The sequence below is a fragment of the Oreochromis aureus genome, linkage group 2 (assembly GCF_013358895.1).
Source record: "Oreochromis aureus strain Israel breed Guangdong linkage group 2, ZZ_aureus, whole genome shotgun sequence".
Classification (NCBI taxonomy): domain Eukaryota; kingdom Metazoa; phylum Chordata; class Actinopteri; order Cichliformes; family Cichlidae; genus Oreochromis; species Oreochromis aureus.
The window spans coordinates 8,531,379-8,550,416 of NC_052943.1; the positions used below are offsets into that span (position 1 = coordinate 8,531,379).

The following is a 19,038-nucleotide window of genomic DNA, read 5'->3' on the forward strand; positions in this document are numbered from 1 at the left end:
TGGTGGATCTGAAGGATTCCAGGCCTAATCTTTACTCACCTGTGCTGCATTGTGTTATATTATTATCTCACTGACTCATACAAAGATGGGAGCTAAATAAATGTCACGTAAATCTTAAGAAATGCATAATAGCTAGTTCATTTATAAATTGAGAAATGCTGGAGCCATCTGAAAATATGCTGTGATAATTTAATTATTTCTAACCAGCCAGTTCAGCATTTATAGATCTCACCTCTCCTTCATTTATTTTTTCTTCGACCTCATCCAAGTGCTTGGATGCCTTTAACGTTTTATCCTCTTTATAAATTGCAAATCTCCCATAGAAATACAATCTTTTTTCAAAACGAAGTTCTCAGAGGCCCCAATAACTCTACAGTCATTATTAAATAGGCTACATACGTGTCTGTCTTGCCTTATAGATTTTGTTCTGGTGAGAAACGTTAGTCCGGCGAGGGGAAAAAAAGGTTATGTTTGATGAGCTGTCAGAGAAGGTAGAGAATAGTTGGAAGGCATAAACCGTCTGCTCCTTTTCATGTATGATGCGTGTGCCCTTGGTTACCTAGTAACTCTCTTCTCCATCTCCAATCGGCGCTCCCGAATATTCATACGGGATAGCGCCGCGCGTCCCCGCGAAGCTCGTGTTGAGCTCAAGAGTCAAGGCAAAAGCAGCAAAACGCACCAGGACTAGGAGGAGACTTCCCGCAGGAAAAAAAAAAGGATAGAAAGAAAGAAAGAAAATTAATCAATAAAATAAAACGTGGGAGAAATCCATTAAAATGACAGCGGAGTGAGGATAATAAGAGCCGTTATTGCTTCAAAGGAAGGTCATTCCCGAAAAACATATAAGCGGTGCGCAGACTATACGGATATTTGGAGTACAGAGAGTCGACTGCGAGTGAAGACCCCGAAACAGTGAAACATTGTCCCGGCTTTTTATTTCCAGAAAGGCATGGGGGGATTTAGATCTCGACAAGGCAGGTGAGTCATTTCATGAGACTTGATGAGCAACTAGAGAAGGGGGAGAAAATCTAAGGCGGTCTGCGTTCTGAGTGACTTGGGGAGATGTGCAGGGGGGAAAGAGGGTATATCGGGATACTTGGATTTATTTTATACGACTTAAGCTTCTATTTTATTTGTGTGCGTGTGTGGAAAAGATTAAGAGTGGGAGCTATTTTCTAACGCAACATCGACGCAGCGCTGTAACCCGGCACGGAGGCACGTATACTTCCAAAACGCATTTGGATTTTGTGAGTTGGACGGACTACCCGGAGTCTTATTAGACGCAGGGATTTTGGATGCTGCTAACTGTCTGTATCTTTTCCTCGCACTGCCATATGTAGCGTGTTGCGATACCAGCGCACGGCAAGCGTCAATGCAGAAAACAAATGCTTGCGATAGACGTCCAGAGCACTTGTTACTTGGGCATAAAGACATCTTGTGAGCGTGATGGGCGCAAGCTCCGTGTCATTGTTCATCCTGTAGCAAGAAAAAACCCCGAAAACGCCAAATGAGTTAATTTTGTGCAAAAACAAGAAATAAAAGGGCGGAAAGAGCGAGCTCTGAACTTTAAGGTACATTTAACAAAGAATTGATGGCTTAAATAGATCAGGGTGGACGCAGATCTAAGATCTTTTTTTTTTTTTTTTTTTTTGAATGTGATTGGGACCAGTTTGCACCAGGCTACCGACCTCCATCTGAATGAGCAGGATAATCTGCCACGGGGATACATGGGTATCCCCCGTTTCCTATTCCCTTTTTTTAATAACATTTTCTCCTAATTGGTTTGTGGATGATTAGATGAGTGGCTCAGTATAGAAGCTTCAGTGTGAGCTTAACTGGTTATTAAAGGCCATTTTTCTTAGAGTGACAGATTCAGTTCAAAATAACATGTTATCATTGTGGTAGATATATATATCCATATATATATATAGATATATATAGATGTATATGTATATGTTATTCTACTTACTGCTTAACATTTATTTTTATTCATTCCTTTTAACCTTTTGGCTTAATCACATAAAAAAAACATTAAAAAAGAAGGAAAAAGTTATGTTTTTTCCATCTTTAATATCTATAAAAGCTGCAGAACTGAACATATTGCTTGCAAAGACAAGAGTATATTGTGCATAAAGCAGTGTAATGATCTTGTAGGCCACACACGTCTACTTTCCCATACAGTGTGAAATTCCTGGACACATGGCTTCAGAAATATACTATAAATAAATAGTCTGGTTGTTATCAGTGGCAGTAAGAATAATTAAGAGAGAGAGTTGAATTCCAAAGAGAGAGGAGGAAGTGGAAATGTCAAGCAGGAGTTGTCATGGTGATTAGTTGAATAACCAATGTGTCCCTGAAACCTAAACATTTAGGAAGTGATTCAGCCTGTTATTTGGCATGCAAACCACACTGCTGATAAAAGAAGACCCTAATAAATGATAATCGCACAGACACGTAGAATTTCTAGTTTTTGTTGCGCACATATTTTAAAAAAGAAAAAAAGAAAAAAAAGGCCTTGTGAAATTTTGAGCAGGGCTCCTCGAATTCAGTTTTGATTTGCAGGAGAATGGTGTGTGTCTGTGTTGTATGTGGCGCTTCAATATCATGTGAAGAATTATGCATGCTGGTGCTGCTGCTGGTGTTTGTGAATTCTCTTTCTGACCCTTCAGTGTTTGCATTCCAGTCGAGCAAAGTGCTATTTTTTCAAGCTCCCTGCTGTTTTAATATCCATTCTTCACCCTTTTCTCAGATTTTTTTTTCTTTCTGGGATGTACTTGAGCTGTGTAACAATCGTGGCAGCTTAATTTACAACAAAAACTGAGCTTTCGGGTTTCAGCCGTTGGAGAGTAATTACAGAGAAAGGCGCTCTCCCAGTGTGTTCATTTGCTAGACAGATTACACTGGAAGGGGTTGGGCCATCGAGAAGCGGTCAACATGTGATCACTGACAGGCACACATGCTGACACACTCCCATAGACACACACGTGCACACGTATGCGCATGCACACACACACGAGTGCAGCATTGAGTCCGTTGTTTACCCTGTGAGTCTCAGGGCTGCTCAAGAAAAGCTCCATGAGACTCTCTGTCTACTGCAAAGGTCAGCGAGGCTTCGTGCTGACCTAACGTGAATACACCTGAGTGTGTCTTGGCCTGACTTAACATGGATGAGCCGCTCATTGGTCTCTGGCCCGAGAGGCCTCTTGTTCCTTAGCCTTCAGTTTCTCTTTAAGCATGGCGCTCCTTATTGCTTTCTCGTCCAGACACATGGGCAGAGGTGTGCAAGCACATGTGCTCCTCTGTGTATATGCGGCGGTGTGTCGTTGCACATATAAGGAAGGCTGTGGAAGGTTATTTGTGTTTTCTAATATTCTTCATTGCGTTTGACGTGTTGTCTCGAAGCAGGCAGGAGCAGGAGCTGAATAATTTCCCAAATGGATACCTCTGACCTTCTGAAAATATGTCCTATCACTGTTTATCCCGCAGCCAAGGAAAGGCCTGTCATTGTTCTAGCGCTGTTCTCACAACGTTGCAACATCGCTCAAACAAAAGCAAGAGGGGAGGTGTGATGTTTGTGAATCTAAAACAGATTAGCTTATTACCACGTTACCAAGCAAGCGTGATAATTGCCTTGGCTTGACTGCTGCTCTTGAAGATCCACAGGTAACAAATGCCTGCCCAAACAGACATAAAGTTTACAGACTTATTTTACTTCTTGAGACTCATCTAGAGAGCAGATTTAGCTTTTAGGTTATTGCTACTTAAAATGTAAATGATTCTGAGTCGTGCAGGGTCTTAATGGTCTCTCACAATGGCTGTGGCGCAGAGGCCTCTGAGAAAGAGCCCAAATCTTCAAAAACCAAGTAAAAATGGGCCTCATGACGTGTCACCCGAGCCCTTTCCCCCTGCCTTTCGCAGACATGGATGTACAGTGACTAATGCAGGAGGATCAACTTGTCTCTTCATGTTTGCTCAGGAGGATGCGCCTTCATCATCATTAAATCACACTCGATATGACTGAATCGCTGCAAAACACCCTGATAGTTTCTCTATTAAACATTAGTCGAAACAAGCGGCGGTGCTCCGTACACTTGTGTCACACTCGTTTCAATAATGAATAAGACGTATTTGTTAAATCAGTAAAAAGATGAAAGAGTGTTTGTTAGACTAACAAAGCGGTTTTGGCCCGAGGCACAAAGATATGCCTCAAGTCTTTTGCACATAACATATTTAACTGAGATATTACATTGTTCATGGCCCAAAAAACATCTCCCCTGACTAACAGGTTTCCCTGCCAAAGACCAATGTCTGCTTAGTAAACAAGATTCTTTTGGACATCGCCATTCTAACTACAAAGCAGATGTCACACAGTATGTCTCCACTCACTGTCTGCCAGAAGTTATCTACTTATTAATTATTTATTAATTAGTCAATTTACTCTCAATAACACACAGACCAAGGACGAAGCCCACTGAGCTATAATCAGGGACAGCCGAACGTGCAGCAGAAGCAGCAGTGGCGGCGGCAGCAGCAGCGAGGAGCTGTTTTTGATTGTTTCCCCCTTTTAACTGAGACTTTTTAAAAATGCATCACACGGAGAGAGAGGCAGCAGGAGCGGGGTGCGGGAGACCATCATGATATGGAAAAGCAAAGTTGTAGTTTAAGCTTACGTAAGCTTATGTAAAGTTCACTTCTTTTCATTCATGTGTAACATGCAAACATAAATGACCTTTTTTTTTTCTGCTGTGGCATACAAGAATCAATCCACTGAAGCAGTGCGTGTTTCACATTCCACTGACTTTACTTTGCAAATCTGTTGCATTTATTTGTTGACTCTGCGATTTGCATGCTTGCCACATGTGCGTTACATATAGATTTCTGTACCTTTGACTGCTGAGTCATGCACAGCTTTTAAAGACAACATATGAGGCTTGCTAGCTCACTTGAAATGTAAAATATCCGTCAGCCATCGTAATATTTAAGGCCGGCCGGAAACGAACAAAGAAGTTAGTCGTTCTTTCTGTGTGTTGTGAGCGACAGGGGTGAAACCCTGTCTGTTTGTTTTCGAAAAGTCACCTTAATCCTTATGATTTAAATCGCATTTTATTTTACCTAATCCGCCCTGCAAATACAGAGACAAGTGACAGGGAGTCAACACGTTTTAATCCCAGGGGATGAACGTTACTGTCCAGGTAAAGTTTAAGTGGCAGAGTGCGCCTTTCCTCTGTCAATTCCTCAGCTTCTTATCCAACTAAGCAATCACTAAGCCCCTTTCTCTCCTCATTTTCTTAACATGGAGTGAGTATTGTGTGGGTCTGGCAGTACACAGAAACACGGGGCTGTCTAATTCATGGGGTAAATTAGTGGAGATAAGGCCTGAGTCAGTACCTCCAGCCTACCATAGATCCCCCGGGGCAGGCTCTTAAGGAGCTTAGTAAAAGCCTGTCGTATGAAGACATGACATGGAGCTGGCTAAATGGGCTACGTTGGAGTGTCTTCCATCAACCTAATATTCATATATGGGTCACTGTCGTTCAGGCTTAATCCCATTCAATTTATTCACTCTTGGTTATTAATTCAGAGTTTTTAGGAAAATATAGCAATGTGCGCAAGCTAGGTGGGGAAAAAGGTGTATTAGCATTTCTTTAATGTAGTTGTGCACCAGAGTGACAGAACACTTAGGCCCACTCATAAGAGTGCGTTGTGTGAGACTATGAGTTTGTGCCACCAAATCAATAATGAATGCTGGGTTGCCCGTAGTAAAAGAACAAGAAAGAGCTCCTCCAGAGTCACTGGGTCACATACACTGGGGAAACAATTAGAGGCTTCTTTGCACTTCACAGTGCTGCAGCTTGTTTTTCTCTCTCTCTCTCTTTTTTTTCATCTGCACGCGTTTCCCGTAATTTTTCTCTAGGGTCCGGCAGCATGTCTGTTCCGCTGTTGAGAAATTACAGACATCGGGTGCAAAGTCTTTTCCAGCCAGAACTACAAAAGGCCATGTCAGGTCCTTGTGATATATGTGGGGGCCATGTGAGGTGGAAAGCATAGTGACGGATAGGACACCAGTCTCGCGGGCGTGCGTTAACCTCATAATGCTGACAGATTACAGATTTAAATATTTTAAATCTCACAGAGCACATGCTCTGGTGATGAAGAGAGTGGAAATGACTGCAGTAATGCAAGAGATTAATAGAGATCCGTCCTCCCTCTCCCCCACGCACACACTCCAACACGCACAAACTTTTCGTCGCAACCGTTCAGCCGTCATAAAATCGCAGATCTCTGCTCTACAAGTCGGTTTTCAATTACAGTTGCTGTATGTTCTTTAGGATAATCTTTCCTTTATTATCTCCCTTCCTTGTGCCTTTTTACTTGGACAGAAACACATACATCTGCTACTCTGGAGAACAAATATTGAAGTTTTACTTTTTTGAAATTATGTTTGGGATTTAGTGAAATGTTGACATTGAGTTCAGCACCATTGTCATGCTAATTCATCTCCTGTTATTCCTTCCTCTCTGAAGACAATGTGGAAATAATGTAAACACATTTATTTGTGTGTGTTTTTATCTAGACACCAGACCTTTCACCTGTATTAGGATTTTTTTGTATTTGTTTTTTGAGGGTTTTTAGTATTTTGGATGGCATGTACATTAGGTTAGCCACAGCTCCGAGTTGTTTGAAGCTGCAGCTGACTGAGGCGCTATCTATTTCACTTTTATTATCCATTTCACTATGCTAGCCACTGAGGAGTCTTAAGGCCAGTAGAATATTATGTGTGGGCTTTTGTTTTGTCCCTGTGCAGTTTGTAGAAATACAGCAACTGATTTTTATCAAGGAAAACCCCTAAAAGTAAATACTGAACTACACTGTCTTCATTAATACGTTTCAGTAAACATTGAAATTCAAATTTAGCGCTTCTTTAACTTTCGTGTTTTCGCCCTAATCGTTTATTTTACAGACCAGAAGACCAGAGCAGGCTATAAAATTTCACGTGTAAAGTGTGTGTAATTGCAGAATGTAAGCTCTTCCTCAGGTTATTAAAACCCCTCAAATTCCCCCAAAACAGTACTGAGCGCGGGTCCTTCGTGTCTTCGGTGGTAGCTGTGTCTCTGCCTGTGCTTGTGCTCGCATTTCCTCCCCATCAAGCTGACTGGAGACTGAATTGCCTGTAGGTGTGAATGTGAGTGAGTGAGTGGTTGTTTCTGTACTATCTTTTTGATGGAGGGAGTCCACTGTGTTTTGGCCTAGTTGTTGTGCAATGCAGTGTAACAGTTCAGCGAATAAATGAATAAATAACATTTATATGTAAATGAAATATCATATAAATGTAATATATAAGCATAGCATTGAGTAAAGCTATAAAAATGCACTATAAATGCCATTGTAATCGTACAAGCGCAAGCCATTATATAAAACAATAAGTAGTAAATAAGCAAATCTAATCAGATTCTCTTAATAATGCAGTGTTATGCAGCTTTGGATAATGCTTTGTAAATTTACCTTAATGACATTGCAAACCCTCTGCCTTAATAGGATGCTACCTACTTTGGGACTAGTTTATTTTGGTGCTTACATGTAGACCTGCTCCTCGCTGTCGTCTATTTATATCTCTTGCCAGCTTGGCAATGCTTTCGATAGCCTTTCCCTTTCAGAGAAATTCCTCTATCAAGCTCAGGGCCCATCTGTGCCCATATTTCTCCCAAAAGGAGCCATCCTCCACAATTATAGCTTTCTTCCAATGATACCATCAACATGCCATCACTCTGTGTAAGAACAGCCTCCAGGAAATTGACTTGATATTAATCTGACAAAATTACCAAGAAAGGAAATTAGACTGGGGAATTTTCTCTGGCATCGATTGTGTTTTCAATACAGGATGCACACTTTTCATGAGTCTTAAAGTTTAAATAACACAACGTTTAGCTATTCGGTGAAAGTAAATGAGCATAAATAAGAAAATCGTTTCTTTGACCTAATATGCTCTCCTTTGATTTGCCGCTGCTCATTACAATGATATGGATCCAGATTTACCTGAGAATCTGGGTCATTACAGAAATAGCCTCGCGACTTACTCCCCTAAGATGGCAGCTGTGATGAATTGGTGGCTGTAGGTCACTATGACAATAGTTTGAGTGAAAAAGTGAGGCTGAGGGGAGGAGCCTTATTTTGATGAGCTTTTTGGTTTGAGGTTTTTAATCTAGAAAAAAAAGACAAGTTTTGTTTCTGGGGAGTATGGTGACGTGGGCGAGCACATAAGACCAGGGAGGAATCCTCGAGGCGCTCTTCTGAGCCTTTAAGTAGCACAGATTTGAGGGTTTTGCTAAAACGCCCCAAATTATGTGCTCCAAAAGCCCATAATCGCATATTATTTGCAGAAAGCTGTAAATATGTGGGTTGCTGTTTGAACCTTGACTATTAACATACTGTACTTTTCATGAGCTAAAAGTAAATAGAGCCTCATGGGTTTGTTGTCCAGTGCGAACCTGAAGAGTCGCGCTTGCGTTTTGTCTTTCGAGTCATTACAGCAAGGGAAGGTAGATTTGGGACAAGAGACTCCAGAGCTGTAGTTTCTCTTGTAGTTCCATTGCCCTGGGCTCACCGTGAATTTCAACCCGGTTTAAGTACAGGTGTTGAATGACATAATAGTGGTGGGCAGTTCAGTCCTGAAGCTGAAGAGTGAAATGATACCGTTGGATAGAAATGGTTCTCTGAGAGTAGCAGGAATGGAGAGGGGATCAGAGAGGATAAGAACAAGGACAGAAGGAAGAGGTGAGATTGAAAAGAAACAAGAGGAAAATGGCTAGGGTGGAGAAAGATAAGCCTGGATAAGCCTTTTGACAAGTGAGCTCTGGGCTGGAGAAAGCCAGTCAAACAAAAATCTGCCACGTTTGTTTTATTCATGCTGCGGACAACTACAGCTTTACTATCTTTAAAAAAAAAACAAAACACACACACCAGTACACAAACAAGCAGAATACAAATCCTAGTCAACTGTATCCTGAAGTTTTTCTTCATTCCGTCTTTGTATTTGAAGATTTTTTTTTGATTGAGGCAGATCTCCATACCATATTATTAAATGATTCAATGTTTTCTGACACCCCAGAATTTACTGGCATTCTCATCTCATATGCTCTTTAATCACATCCTCTTTGAATCCAAACCTGCTTCACTCAAATTTTTGCGCATTTAAAATTCTACAGAAGCCTTAACTCCAAAGCAAATGATGACAATACGCATTTATTGTTGAAGTTTTTGGGGGTTTTTTTTGGAAGGCTGGCACCCACCAATACGTTAAATAATGCGATGTCCAATAGAGTTAGGGTTAAGGTTAGCTTATGCTGAAGGATAACAAGCAGGCAGGGTAAAGAGTTTGCATTCTCTGAGCCTCCTCTTGATTTGTATGACCGAGCTGTCTCCTAAGTCTGCTTCTGAAATAAATTATTTAAATGAAGAAGTGTGTGTGTTTTACAGTGCAAAAAGGCATCAGAGCTCTGCAAGAGTACAGATGCATTTCAGTAGGGCTGCCACACTGCTACACATCGTTTTACTTGATTGGATGTTGAAAAAACACCGGAAAGTCATGAGCCATCCTAAACACACACGAACACGCTGCAGCTGGAGACTCCTCGGGGTTGATTCTAATGATACCCATGCGATTTATCCAGCAGATCCACAATCAGTTTGTATATATATTTACAAAAAAATAATAATAAACTGGCCTAATAAGCCATATCTTTGCCTTTGTTTCCCACTGTGCTTTTTGAAACAAGAATGAATAAAGGAACCATATCACAAAGGACGTTGGAAATGTGACATATTTCCTCAGGGATAATTGTGCTTTGTGTCTCCGTGGCCCACTTTTCCTTTATATTGATGCTTAGCTGCACACAAATGACAAACAGCTGCATCACATGTAAAGGTCTTTCTAGTCAAGTCCATTAGCAAAGGTCCAAAGAAGACAACTTGAAAGCAGAATGTTTACTCTTTGCATTTAATTGTTCGACCCAGCGTGAGCGGAATCGTCAAATTGGGTTAAATGAGGATCCTCTGCTTCCTCTGCTTTTTAATCTGAAACGTGCACCCCGTACTCGTGCAAAAACAACAAAATGCTGCCGGAGATAAAAAAGCAACCAAAACAGTAGTGCGCGGATATAGTAGTGAATGGCTTATAGAGGATATTTATGTAATCTGGGGGCACCAGGGCTGACTCAAACCCGACTCAGAGCTGCTGTTGCAGAGAGAGGCCCAAGGACAGTAGCACATTTTCTAAATCCCTGGTAGACACAGAAAGTTAAGACAAGCAGCGCTGCAATAAAACAAAGCCCAACCCATTTATCTGAGCATCCCACACAACCCCTGGCCCAGATTTACAGCCCTGGGCATCGAGTGCTACCAAATCTTCTGGCAGCCACCGCCTCAGATATTGATAGGAAGCGCGAGAATCCCACCAAGGAATTCTGAGCTGGAACTTCCCAAAACATGAGCAGTCCCTTAATGGTCTGGGATCACAGAGCAAAAGAGTATGATATAAAACCTTTTGCACTATAATGAGATTGTAAATTGGTATAACTTGTCATTGATTTTTTTTTCTCCCTTGCTCTGAACCTGTCTAGCAACTATCTATTGCCGTGTGGCATTAAGAGTTTATGGATTGTTTGACAAAGCCAGGTCTTTGATGAGCATTCACATCCTCCGGAGACGGAAAGCAGACGCTATTCCATTAAGAGCAAAATGCCTTTTGAAAACAAATAAAAACAGGGCCTCTCTCATCATTACATCTAAAGCGCTTAATCCTACACAGAGGAGGCTCTCCCCTCTTCTGAAAACCTTTTCTTTGTATCCATCACACGTGGATTTCTTTCTTGGAGCTTGTCTGCATACCAAGTTGGTGATGCTAACCTCTGGATGTAAAGGGCAATCATGCAGCTCTTAGGTTCTGCATGAGGTGCAGATACAGAATCATCATTTCTTTTTTTTAGTTCTAGAAAAGTATAGCATTGAGTTTGAAAGGTGCATTAATTGCAACAACAGGCGCTTTTGTTCCTGCAAAATTAAAGCGTTCCCTTTTTGTGCTGACAATACAAAGAAACTCTGAATAAAAGCTAGAGTAAAAGTTCCCTTATTATTTTTCACACCATTTTTGCAAAACATATATTAAAAAAACCCCCAAAAAACAAATCACCAGGCACATAAACCCACACTGAGATTTACCTACATACAGTTTCCATTCACCAAAGAGGTAACAGTTGTATTGGTAACAGTTGACATGCCAGTTTTGGTCCTAAGGGCTCTGCTTTTAGTGTCTGTGAAAATTGCAGGAAGGCCTTGTAGTCACATGAAATTTTACAGCAGGCATGGAGGCACTCTCATTGTTGTGTTTGCTCCTCGCAGAAGCTCCAAGGCTCTTAAGCTAGAAAACAACAATGGCCCCGTTGTTCTGTCTCCTCTACATTCATCCCTGGTAAAGGGAACATAAAACTCCCTTCCCTCTGCGAGCCCCCGCTAGTTGCACTCGTATCGGCGCAGTTCAGGCACAGAGGAATAGTTTTCAAAGTGTCACCGTTTAGGGCATGGTTTGGATGTCAGCAGTGAAATGAATAAATAATGTACCCTCCAGTCTCATTTGATGTAGCGGGATCTGATCTGATATGACTTTTCATTCGAGCTAGCTAACATCCAGATGTTAGAGGAAAAACTTTTTTTTTTAACCCCCCCTTAGGTTGCTAATGAAACACGGAACAGGAAAGGATGTTTAGAAAAACAGGCGAAAAATAATAAGAAGAAAAAGGGTAAAAAAGAGGCAGATCAAGGCGAGTTTATTTTAGAAGAATTTGGAAATCAGTGTAGATGTGTGATCAAAGTTATGCATGGGTTCCCATACAGTATCTACAGTATGTGCTGTCATTGCTCTGGGCTTCATTGGTGCAGAGTAGGCACAGAATAGGAAGGGAGATTCAGCATCCAGTGTGTGTTTGGTGCAGTTTTTGAGGAAGTGCAGACAACCCGAGGCCAAATTTGCCTGCAGTGTTTGGACATGGCCTACTTCTAAGCGTGCAGTCATTAATGTGGTCTTCTACTCTGCTTAAAGTGCACAAATGGGATTTTAATTCATGCCATATGCATAGTGTCTGTGCTGTAGCTTCCCGTTCTGTTAAATTCAAAGATTTTACCTTAAAGTACATATGGTGAGGTCAAAATATCACTGGTTTCACATCCTATCTTATAATACAACCTTGAGTACCCTCAGCGAGCTGCCGCATCTGAGGACGTATGTGTTCAGCCTACTCTTGTCTTATGGACTTTGTAGCGCCTGTGTGTGTGTTTGAATAATGTCCTGCAGGAGACACTCTAAGTACAACGTCTAGGACTTAGGCGTCAGCAGTAATATCAGGGCAACTTCTCCTCTCCTCTCCTCTGTGTGCAATGGCATGGGGATATTACAGCATTAGAAAGCATGAATTATAGCCATATTGTTTAGCTCAGTGTCAGGGGACAGAGACGTGTTTCTGCTATCACCATGGCATCAGTCAAAAGCTAGAAAAAAAAGAATGGAAAGATTATGAAATGCTTTTTAAGTATATCCCTCAGCATGCTAGTTTTGGACACTCCTGATAAATTTAGGCCAATTTCACTGAATAATGGTATATTGAATTAGGATGCCACATTTGTCAGAAACTATTTTGAGCTTAAGGCAGTTCTCCTGTTTGATCTGAAGGCTGCTGTACTACTATAGAGCCAGGTACGACTGGGTATTCTGCATCACAGTGAATGGATCTGAGCATTTCCCAAAGACGGGCGGGCGGTGAGACCAACAAGTACAATAACAAAGGATGCATTACCTAATAGAGTTGGCAGAAATGCAGAGTTCAGGGTAGTCTGATAAAGCTGGGTTACAGTACTTTTAATCAATCACTAAGAACACAAGCCAATTTAGGAAGGAGCCTGACATTCAAGCTAGGCTTTCAGACAGGATTAGAAATAGTGAATAGAGAGTAAACATATCTGCCAGGGCTAGCTGAAAGGACTGCTGTCAGGGGACAGCGTTCCCTCCTCCACGTGTGATATTGAGGCATGTCTCCTTCATCTGCACCCACCCCCAACTCCTCCAGCCAACCCTAACCTCCCTGTTCTAACAGTAACAGTCTCATTTACCAGCTTTGCTCCTGAGATATTTTTTTTTCCAGTGAATTCAGATCAGTGTTAGCAACAAGACAAAGATGGTTGCCTCTGCTGTTTATGCTATCCCTTCAAGAAAAGGCACTGTCATTTAAAATGTCCCTCTGAGCTCATCATCACGTGGAGTCTCCAGACAGACTAATAATATCTAGAATATCAGGGTGAGCATGCAATGAACAGAGACATACAGCTGCTTTTCTAAAAGACAACTGGGAGAGACACTGGTTGGAAATAATAATAATAATCCACAGCGCCTTTTAAATGTTTACCATACATTTTTGGAGGCTGGAGGTTTCTGTTGACTTTTGAGTTTTATAATTTAAAATTTGATATAAAATGATTTTGATGTTGATTTTTATGGAACAGAAATTGGAACACTTACTGTACCTTAAAGTCCAACAGTCGCCTGTGTGGGATCAATGTGAGAAGCAGCCAGTGGCTGTGACGGTGCTGGATAAAGGGGATGCTTTAGCTATGGCAGCTGTCTGTCCACATCTCCTCTAAACTCACTCGGCTTTAGCTATAATTAAGCCTATAATGCGATGAATGACGATGTAAATGCCCAAACCATATTTACATGTAAAAATGCAGATTATTACTGGATTGAAGATAATGCCGTCAGGAATTTTTGTTTCTGATGTTTTGTGGGTTTTCGTCTCCATTCATCTGTATTCAGGCTGTCCGGATGCTAAGTACATCACATCTTCTTTTGATCTTTTTTAGATTGGAAAGCATCGAAGGGAATACCAGACAGCCTCTGAAATGTCAAAGATTTGATGTTAAATAGTTCTTCTGAATATTAAAGTACTATTAATTTCTTAAACGCCTCCTATTAATGGCTGATAGAGGCCACGTAGAGCAGTATTAGTCCGTTTGGTCTTTGTTTATGCTGAAGATGAAGGTCACCCCCTCATTAGAGCAGCAGCATCTTTTTTGATGTTGTGATATACATAGTAATCAAGTGTGGCTCACCTTGCTGTTTACTGTTGACCTTTAGTTAAAAGCACATCACTGTCGGGTTGTTTCAAAACTTAATTATGCTCCCATAAAACTCCTGGCATCATGTGTAGACCTCATTTAATCTTCTGTCATTAGGCTACAGTAACCCTGCGCTCCTTCTGTAAATAGGACCCCCCCCCTCCACCACCATGTTCTCAGATCCATTATTTTTTTTAGTAGTGTGGGTATATGTGCTTTGGGTTTTGCCGTATCAAACACACTTGTGTACATCTCTGCTTCCAGCTTTGTATTCAGAAATTCTGCTTGTCACACAACAATACACTCTGGCACCTCTCACTTCTCTGCAACTACCAGACATTTGCATGTCAATAACATCATTCTACCACTGTGCTTTTGGCATCTGTGAAATACTCTGCAAGGAAGCCAAGTAGTCGCAGTGTTTGAAAGGAAACATCACAATAATGTGTCGTGTGTTGTCGCTTTCATTAACATGTTATTTTCTCACAATTCACCTTGGCTTAATTGTTCATCAATCACAATTAAGGACTCTCAGGCATATGATTTAGGACCGCTTAAGAAGAACAGCTAACATTTAAGTACATGTCTCCGGGGAGAAGGTGAAGCTATTTCTAAGCTGCTCTATATGCTGCAGTGGAGTCCCGTTACAGAAACGGCACGCTCGTAGAGACTCTGATGCTTTCAGATCAAAACATTTAAATTGCCGTAATTTATGTTCTCGAAGTAAGTCTTGAGTCAGACATCATATTTTACCTGAATGTGGAATATCGCTGTTTCCAAATTACTGCTGCAAATGCTAAGGTACTTAAGGCATTATTAGCTCATTAATTTAACAAGTAGCATCTGGGTCATGTCTCTGCTTCCTATATGTATAATTCTGTAAGTCGTTCGCACCGAATGATAAAGCTGATCTTTGGATTCTCAGTCAGAGCCGCAGCCTACTTACCTTAAATTACTGCTCTTATTTAGCTCATTAGGCCACGGAAAGATTCATTTTCCCAGCATACTTACAGTATATGTTCATGCAGATGCACAAAGCCACAGTGGTGCCCCAGAGGCCTTCTTCGTCTTTTTTTGCAAAAAAAAATTAATGAATTTCACATTCTTTTGGACAAGATGATCTGAATTTTTAATCTTCGTCTCGAGAAAACATAATTCAAAATGCAGTGGATGAAAGTGGTGAATTACATGCACTCAGCACAGGGCTCCACTGCTTTTCTGAAATGGTGCAATTTTTTTTTTTGCACGGGACGATCAGCTATTCAAAGCACTGTGGCATTATATGGTTTGCAATGTTTCTGTGTTCTTTTGTTTTTTACTTGTTATTATTATTATTTTTTATTGGAAGGTAGTGGGTGTTTGGGGCATTTGCAAGAATTTCTTTTGTCTGCTCCTACTGAGAGATATCTACTAATGATTCCTATTTCAAATGTGTATTTTATGCAGTTTGTTACTTTGTTATTATAACTGTTCTTCTTCTTTAGCTAGTCTTTTGTTTTTTTTAAAGCACTGCTCAGTCTGAGTTCATTTAAATGTGTATTAGTATTTGATACTGGCTCTGCAAATGGTTTTTTGTAGGGCAACGAATGAATGGTTGCTTTAACCCAGAGTAGAAGAGTCAATACTGGCCATAGGAGCTGATCCATCTAAGATTTTATAATGTGGTGCCAATGAACTAGGAACCCTGATTGCGAGAGATCAACTCCCTGTTGTAATTACCAGCCAGACCTCAATTAACTCAAAGCAAACCCTCAGTTCAAGTCTATATGTTTGTTAAGTGTTAATAGCTGCTTTAAGAAAAATGTTTCCCCACTCCCATCCACTTAGGCCAGTCTGATCAATGTGCAGTGTACTGCATATTGTTAGATGCATTACTTAAAATGACATACTTTAAGTATTCAATACAGAGTTTAAATTGGAAATAAGCCATTTATCCCCACCGATATCCCCATTAATCTCTATAACTATAATCAATCAGTGCAAATTTAAGCGTTTTCTTCTCAGGCACTAACTGCCAGGGAACTCCAGGACAAGCATTTAGCCAAAAGAGTGCAGCAAAAGTAATACACAGCAGTTCACATTTGAAGCAATGGTCATAAACTTACACTTGCTTTATATACGTAGTGCCATGCCCGTACTGTTCAGGTTCCCTGCTCTTGCCTGAATTTTATTAGGAAAGAATCCCAGAAGGCTAAAAATCCATCCTCTTTTCCACTGTAAGCCAGAAATTGATGTTTGTGCTGCCATGTTATACGTGCTGTCCTCACAGTGGAGGAGATGAAGGAAGCTGTTTGAAATATCTGCTGAATTCTCCTTGGTATGCTCGAGTGGTTCCTCTACAGGAACTCAGTTATGTTCCACATACGTTAAAGCGAGCCCAATCAAATGATTTTTCCACTTCACAGATGTAGGATGATTTGACCAACTATGGAAAACAAAACATTCAGAAAAATGTTCGTTTTAGTAAATTGGACATCCCATGGTTGCATTTCTAATGCGCTGATTTACATAGTCAAGTAGCTAAATGACTACCCACCAACCACCTAAATGAGTGATTACATTGTTTTCTACACCAAAATTATAAACACTCAACAGGCATGTTGCGAGGTTCCCCTTTTCAACTGCTCGTTAAAACAAAATCAGCCAATCAGAGGCAACTCAGTGCATTTAGGCGTGTAGATATGATGAAGACAAAATGCCAAAGTTCAAATTGAGCATCAGAGAAAGGCGATTAAAGTTACTTTGAATGTGATTGCTCGTGGCAGTGTTCAGCAGTTTATGAAACTGCTGATCTACTGGGATTTTCCCACACAACTATCTCTAGGATTTACAGAGATTAGTCCACAAAAGAAAAGAATATCCTGTTTTCAGAGCGAAAATGTCTTCTTGGTGCCAGAAGTCAGAGGAGAATGGCCAGAGTGCTTCAAGCTAGGAAGCTTGAAGCACTCTGGCCTCAAAGCAGTTGGACTACAGCAGGAGGAGAGCACACCGGGTACCACTCCAGTCAGCTAAGAATAGGAAACTGAGGCTACCATTACCACAGCCTCACCAGAATTGGGCAAAAGAAAACTGGAAAACATCCCCCGATAAGTCACAATTTCTGCTGCAATATTTGGATGATAGTGTCAGAATTTGGCATCCATCCTTGTATCAACAACTTAGGCTGTGATATGATGGTATGGTGGTGGTGGTATGATGGTATTGGGATATTTTCTTGGTAACACTTTTGACCAATTAATACCAAGTGAATATCATTTGAACACCACAACCTACCTGAGTGTTTTTGCTGATGATGTCCATCCCTTCATGACCCCTGTGATCACATCTTCTCATGACTGCTTTTAGAAGGATAAAGCTCCATGTCACAAAACCCCAAATCATCGCAGACTGGCTTCCTGAAGATGACAATGGATTCATTGTACTCAGCTGTCATCAGATCTTAACACCTTTGGGAGGTGGTGGAATGGGAGACTGGTATCATGAATGTGCAGCCAGCAAATCTGCAGCAAGTCTGTAACTCGTTCATGTCAATAGGAACAAAAATTCTGAGAAATGTTTCCTGAACTTAGGTTAAATCTATACTATAATGAATTAAGGTAGTTCTGAAGGCAAAAGGAGATCCGAATGAGTGAGATGTGCCTTGCTAGTAAACGGGATACTGACGAGTGTATGTGTTTTTAGAATAATGATACTCCAGCATTTAAGTGTATGTTGCATATTGCTAATGAGAATATTTTCGCTGTTGTGCGACTTTGTCCGTGACAAAGGCATCTTTGACTTAAAGGATCAACATTAATATGTAATCACACAGTTATGCAGTGAAAAGTGAAAAGCATTACATAAACAAAATCACAGGATTTTAATTGTCACTGTTATGGTCAAAGACTTAACTCAGGCCACCTTCATCTTCTGCTCTTTGGTAAGCAGTGCTATGAAGCTGTGTTGGCAGGGTGATGGAAACTGCACACAAAAGACTTTGTCAAGAGAACAGATCTCTCCCTGCAATCGGCATCTGTGGGAGCTTGGATAATGAGTATGCCATGTGTAAAGCCGTAATGTGTTTACATACGGCTAGATTAGAGACGGACCCAACACTTGCCCCTGCGGTTTCTCGACGAATCCCTGTGGGCTACTTGAGTGATTAGCTACTTTAAGATTTTTCAGTAGGAGTGTCTTGTGGGACTCTGTAGGGGATCAATAGGAGTTGGGATGATGAACTGTTTGGGAAATTTACGTATATATCATTTTTTTAAAATGTAAACTCCTCCGTCCTTTCCCATCTAATTGAGATGGTTAGCTCTGATTAATATCCCTGTACCCCCACATATTGTTTCCCACATCATATTACTTACTAAACTGTATCTGACACTCAGAGTCATACACACACACACACACACACACACAAATTCAAGTGAAAGAGAAAGAGGCAATATAGATGTAAGAATGGGCTCTCTGGCTCGACTCGCAGCTTTAAAACTTCTAGATCAAATCTGTCCCTATCATTTAAGTCTCGAAGAGCAAACAGTTGTTTCAAGCACCGTCAGCAGTTAACAGAATGGCCATTATTTATTTGCTGTGCAGCCGCAGAATTCATCTCAACACGTGCTCACCTGGAATCTGTCTTTATTTGGCTTGCTAAGCCCATCTTTCTGCGTTTCCTTGACTGCTCGGCTGGTGATGATAGTCATGGACGCCTTTATCCAGCACTTAGGGGAAGGGGTGGAGACGCACAGCTTAGCAGGTGGCCACAGCCGCACCATTGTCGTCTCCCATTTGCTTCTTTAAAAATATGTCAGCATCACCGCGGTGATTAGCAGTCAGTATGTGCCGCGTTTTTGTCCTTGATTTAGTGCCAAATCTCCTAAGTAATAATGACTGCAC

At 41.0% G+C, this 19,038-nt stretch overlaps 1 protein-coding gene across 2 annotated transcripts in view; it reads left to right on the top strand.

Moving 5' to 3' along the window:
- The first annotated feature begins 659 nt into the window (after window positions 1-659).
- The window catches only part of nlgn3a (neuroligin 3a), a 128,582-nt gene continuing 110,203 nt past the window's right edge, over window positions 660-19,038 (top strand). For both annotated transcript variants that reach the window (XM_031745243.2, XM_031745248.2), the window contains exon 1: window positions 660-978. The gene's annotated coding sequence lies outside the window, so the exon portion shown is untranslated. The remainder of the gene's footprint in view (window positions 979-19,038) is intronic.